Raw genomic sequence first — 6423 nt, 5'->3', positions numbered from 1 at the left:
TTTAGCATTCAACAGTAATATATATATATATGTATGTATATATAAATATATATATATATTTACATATATATATAATATATACATACATATACACACACACACATATTATATATATATATGTGTGTGTGTGTGTGTGTGTGATTAGGTGGCAGGTTTTCCTGTAAACCTGTTTTTTGAAAAATACAGTAACTTCTGTACTTATGATCTTGTAGATATCCTCTAGTTTGCGAACTGCAGACTAAGGCATAGAAATACACACATACATACATATAAACACACACACACACACACACACACACACACACACACACACACACACACACACACACACACACACACACACACACACACACACACACATATGACTCGGCGGCGCGGTTGGTAGAGTCTGTGACTGTCACTAGGGCGGTCCGGGTGTTCGAATCCTGCCCAAGGCTGAAATAATTTAAGTATCGTTGCGCTTCGAGTCGTTACTCCAACTCTCGTGGGCGGGAAGTTGGGGTGCGTGTGTGTGCGTGCAAGGTCACATCATTATCCATAGATCGGTCACACGAGCTCTGAGCTCTCTTTCGGGAGGAAATAGTTGTCGATCATGAGTCCAACACCTGATCGAAAGACCATGGTGAATACACAGACATACACACACATGCACATACATACGCACACACACACACACACACACACACACACACACACACACACACACACACACACACACACACACACACACACACACACACACATATCCAGGAAGTGCTAAGATGAGAGGGAGGGTGGAGGGACGTGGAGTGTGTTCAGGGATGGAATGGGTGGGAATGATTTTATGCCTTTTCCTTTTTGGCTACCTCCCTTGTAAGGGGGAAAAAGCCTTGGTATATATATGTATATTTATATAAATATATATGTATATATATGTATGTATATGTATAGTATATATATATATATATATATAATATATATATATCTCAACCAGAATGCACTTTAATTCTAAGCCTTCAGCATCTCTCTTGATGGTGTATTGGTCTAAGTCACTACAGCACTGGTCACGTGCTTGCCACCGTAGGTTCGAGTCCTCGGGCGTACCACGTTTCAATTTCTGCATGTGCCTCCACGGTTCTTTCGATGTTGATGACTTAGAATTAAAGTGCATTGTGGTTGATAAAAATGTATCTCTAGTGACTGGGACCCAGTGTTGTACATATATATACATATACATATATATATATATATATATATATATATATATATATATACATATATATAAAGCTAACAAACAGATTGCCGCTGTATACACGGTATAACCATAAGTGGGTCAGCCACGCTTACTTGTCATCTAGATCAGTGCTTGTCATGGACCAGCAAAGTATGTGAGGAACACGAGCGTATAATAGTCCCGGTTATGGATACAAGTGGATTTCTTTATTCTCTCACCAACAACAAAAGTCTATTTTATTTATTCATTTATTTGCGTATGCGTTCATTCATTTATTTCTCTATTTATTTATATATATGTTCATTCACCTATTCATTTGTACTTAAAGTACCAAGGATTCTTTTACAGTCGTGATACTGTACAGGATCTTGTCTCTTTTTGTTCTAATTTAGTACTGCCTAACCCCTACCTTACCGGTTGGTACTTTCTCTTTTACTGTAGTTGCCGTCAGGTTATTTTATACATCTCCCTTGCACCCTCATGGTATCGATACCCCGTGCATACCAGATCGTATTAATTCTTGCGTTTAGGATTCGACCAAATTATTTCATTCATTTCCGTGGCCCAACCTTTCTGAAGCGAAGGAGATGATAGTAAATACAGTACATACAGAATGACGACCTAATGCTTATGAGAATTAGCTGGTGTACATTCTGGATGTCGGTACTATTTGCGCAATACTTTATGAATCGACGACTTCGCATAGATTTTGTACCTCCAAGAGTATGAGACGTAGAGACAATTGTCGACCGTATATCTTTGTAACATAAGGTCTATAAAGTCTGTCTCCCAAGGACCACCCCCGGTAGCAGAGGAATATGTGTTTAGTATGGATGACTGATTGAATGACTTTTATTCTCCAATATTATAATGACTTTGTGATACCTATTCGCACCAGCCACACATCAGTCTTTAAAACTGCAGACTAATCTTAATTAAAAAAAAAGAAAACCGATTATTTCCAACTTCTGGATACTTCCTCTTGTTTTCTTTAACTCTCCTCTTTACCATCTCCAAGACTCCTCTGTTGCGATGTTATCCTCAATAGCAGAAGAGCTATTATCAAACTAATGTTTGTGACAGAATATGAAGACCAATTTGTGACCAAGAATATGAACGTAAGGAAATTATCATTTATTATTTTTTCATTATACATGTAATTGATTGGTTATATCTGTGATCTAAGATCGATAGAACACATTTTTGTTTACTGCATTTAGATCTCGCAGAGTCGACATGACGTCATGTCGACTTTGAGTGTAGGCTTGGTCCTTCCTTTACCATTTCTGTGAGAGCATCAAGTTTCGGTGTAATTTCTTATTTTCTTATCGCAGTAGTATAGATGAAATAAACAAAACCACACGCATTCTTATCTTAGTCATCTTGTGCATGAACGTACATGTCCCAATCTATCTTATCTTATCGCACGTTTCCCAGATTGTCGACGCCCGCAATTCTTGGTGTTTGGTGGTTCATATCATTTAGAGGTGTGGTGCTTTTGAAATCTAGCAAGTATGTCATCCCCGGTTTTTTATTACTGATCCTGTGCAACATGGCAACTACCCTTTCAGGGTACCTCCAGGCTCTATCGTCCATTTTTCTGACACTCCATTGGTAGGGAAAGGGTGCAGCTATCTTGATAAGTCGCATCGATTGTCGAGAAGTTTAAAAAAAAACCCTTACCTTGAAGATTGTCTCCGAGTTATCTGCGTGTTACAGCTGTGATCTTAATACATCGATGCATCAGAGCTCTAGTTTATTCTATGACCACTACAGCCTGAGAGCGCTGCAGTATGAGGGTTCTTCCGAACACACTGAAACAATAATATTGAATCAAATATTATCCAAACATCTTGTTTAAGAAGAAAGCATTGAATCAAATTGTTAAATCTATATTCATAAGCCTTCTAATACTTATAGACTTATATTTATGATGGCTACCGCCGGTCGATTTTATAAAACTGAGGGATCCTCTGTAGGCGCGAAAGCGTTCAACCAATTTAGGGTAACGGACAAAGGAATCTTCAGCTTCCGAGTTCATCTTTTCACTCGTCACTGGATCTGAAACCGAGAGGGTACCGTTGTGGTCATTTTTGTCGTCTCACTTTAAGTGAAAATATAAACATTAGGACACTTTCCTCCCTTTATTCCCCTCTCGTTAGGGAAACCCTTCCCTTATAAAATCCAATACTATCTCCTTCATTTTCTTCTTCCCACACTCTTCGTCTAGTCCTACATTTCTTCTCCATTCCTCTCCCCCATGCACCAGAATGCTCATTTCCTGAACAGGGCTAGGTTTTTTTCCCTCATTAAAGTTATTTTGAATCCTCCATCATTGCAGAGCTCTTTTTTCCACATTAAAGTTTTCATTTCTCTTAACAGGAATCTGAGTAGAGAGGTGATGGCATGTTGCCGTGTTTCCAAGAATTTCAGTAAGTACGGATATCGACAGTAGTAAAGGAGGAACTTTTCCTTTTGAAGGATAGCAAGGAATTAGCTCTTTCTCTCACACGTATATCAAATTGTGTTAACATGTACAAATATATTCATACATACTTGTACATAAATGCATAAACATGTATGTGTACATAGAAAAGACATTTTCCCTTATTATGTACATGTATATGTGTATATGCATATGTATATGTATATTTGTGTATTTTGGCAGGGATTATTCTCTAATGTATGCAGTATTAAATGCGTCGGAAATCTTAGCGTTCTTGATTTTTTTCTGAAGACCTTCAATTCTTCTAAAACAGGCGTTTCTCATCCGTATTACACAGAAAATTCTCCGAAAGTGTGGACATGGAGACGAATAGTTTGATTCTATGATTTATTAGCAGAGCGTTTCGCAACTCTTATCTTATTAGATTTTTTTTTTTTTTTTTTACAAAAATCAAACATGTCGTTTGGCTTTTGTAAAACAGTTTTATGGGTGTCTAGTTTGGGGCGTTGGTTTCCAAAGTATCAACGGTCGACTTCATCCTTGATAGATCTCTCACCAGTGTAATTAGGGAAACGGTTGTTCATAAGAACTTGGGAGGTCCGTTCAAGTTCATGGTGAACAGATGTCCAGTATTACGAGGCTGGGGCATTCTGTCCATTTAGACACCGCCCATTTTGGTAGATTTCACATAGACACTAGTTTTGTATCCAGAGTCGGAGTGGGAGACTTGTACATCTAGAAAGAGAAGGGAGCCGTTGATGCTATTTTCGGTGGTGAAAATTAGGCCTGATTCTTCCATTAGCCTCTGGAGGAGGTCTTCTAATTCATCAGCGTTATTGAATCTAACGAAGATGTTGTCCATATATCTACATGACATCAGCATGTAAAAGTGAAGACAGTTATGAAGAATATCGTCCGCCGCAACGCAAAACCAATACCCGAAGATTGATCTTTTAATCTTATTATCTTTTACCAGTCCAAGAAGTGTTCCAACCTTTTATTAAGAAATAACTCCCTCCCTCCCTCCCCCTGAGCCCCTCCAGAGGAGAAACTTCATCTACATTCATACATGTCAACACGAGGACTGTGGAACTCGTAATTCTTATGTAGGAATGACGACTACTCGCCACTTCAGACGTCTTACTTTCCACCTACAAGCAGGATTCATCAAGAACCGTTACTTATACGACCATGGAATTCCCCTTACGAGAGAACATATAGTCAAAGGCACCATAATTCTGGACCGGGGTGACGATGCCCATCGTCTTTCCCTATTGGAAACCCTTTATATCAAATATTTATCACCTTTAGTCAACATCCAGAGTGGTGATCTGACCCACCCTTTCAGTATAGACATCTCGTCACTCGTCCGTTAAGGCACCCCAAGCAGCGCCACTTATTCAGTTGTTTATTAGTATTGCATTGACCCTTCCCCCCAGTGTTTGTTTTTTTGTGTTTGTAAACCTTGTAAAAACTTTGTAGTCATTTGAAAGTGTAACAAGTTACGAAATGTCTTGCTAGTGAACCGTAGAATAGACTTTATTCGCCTCTATGCCCCACACTTTCGGAAAAAAATTGTATTCCTTAAGTAAATATTATAAATGCCCTTTTAAAAGTATTGAAGGTTTTTAGAAAAAATTCACCAACACCGAGATTTCCGTCGTATTCAATATTACATGTACATGTATATATACAGAATATGTATATGTACAGAGTATGTGTACAGAATATATGTAAGAGAAGATTTGGAATTTGGGATCCATATTGGAAAACTGTAAAAACCAGATTCAATCGAAGGGTTTATTTGCCCGACGTTTCAATTCCCGTCCAGGAATCGTCTTCAGGGGTATAATGGTTACAAGATTGTGAACTAATAAATCGCCGATTTAATGGTAAACCTGGGAAAGGTTCACCCTATCAATCACATGTACAAAGCATACCTCATTACAATAATAAATACATTACAATAGAAATGAAATATTGGTACCAATTAGAATAAAATACAGATAAAAAGTTACATGACTGTGAATATAAAACAAGATAAGCAAAAGTAACAATACGTGACACTACCGTAAAAAAAAACAACAGACCATAGAACAGAGATGTAAATAGAAGTGGACCAAATGTCCGCAATGAAGTCTCAAGAATGACTAAATTACAATCAAAGTACACTACACAAATACAAATAAGATAAGTTACATGGCTGTGAACAAAAAATGTAGCAAAAAAGCGTAGCAAGAAAGCCTCAAACGTAGCACTAAAGTAAAAACTTCAGAACATAGGGCAGAGACGCAAATGAAAGTGGATTTTTTTTATTTTCTTTGTGTAGAGTTGTCACTCCTTCTCAATCAATCATGTGTTGGTGTTCTGTAGTGTGTTTGTACAGGGCCGATTTCGGATCTTCTTGTGCGTAGGGAAGAGCGGACTTCTAGAAAATGAAAGGGTAATTGTAAGTTCATTTTAAGAACTCTGTGTATGTCACGGCTGAGGAGGCACGAGAAGGAAAGGGAATTAACTGTGAAAATGGGAAAAGGAGTTGGAGATCTTTCAGTAGAGATAGGAACGTATCAATATGCAAACAGGTTCGTGTTAGATATCCTGTCACTAGGGACGAAGAAACCAGCGTGTTGCCGTGGGCTTTGGCGATCTAATGATATGTATATATTCTTCTCACCAGAAAGAAAAGTACACATGTACCTGTGTGCGTGTCCGAATGTTGGTGTACATCTGTAAATATGTACATGGACATAGTATGGGTAAGTTT

General features: G+C 38.2%; 1 protein-coding gene across 6 annotated transcripts in view; it reads left to right on the top strand.

Moving 5' to 3' along the window:
- LOC143039923 (uncharacterized) overlaps positions 1-5959 on the top strand; it is a 17870-nt gene extending 11911 nt beyond the window's left edge. For all 6 annotated transcript variants that reach the window (XM_076210360.1, XM_076210331.1, XM_076210349.1 and 3 more), the window contains one exon: positions 3596-5959. The gene's annotated coding sequence lies outside the window, so the exon portion shown is untranslated. The remainder of the gene's footprint in view (positions 1-3595) is intronic.
- The last annotated feature ends 464 nt before the right edge of the window (positions 5960-6423 follow it).

The sequence above is a fragment of the Oratosquilla oratoria genome, chromosome 2 (assembly GCF_046742065.1).
Source record: "Oratosquilla oratoria isolate Oo_2021 chromosome 2, ASM4674206v1, whole genome shotgun sequence".
NCBI lineage: Eukaryota > Metazoa > Arthropoda > Malacostraca > Stomatopoda > Squillidae > Oratosquilla > Oratosquilla oratoria.
This window is presented reverse-complemented; position numbering and strand designations above follow the sequence as displayed.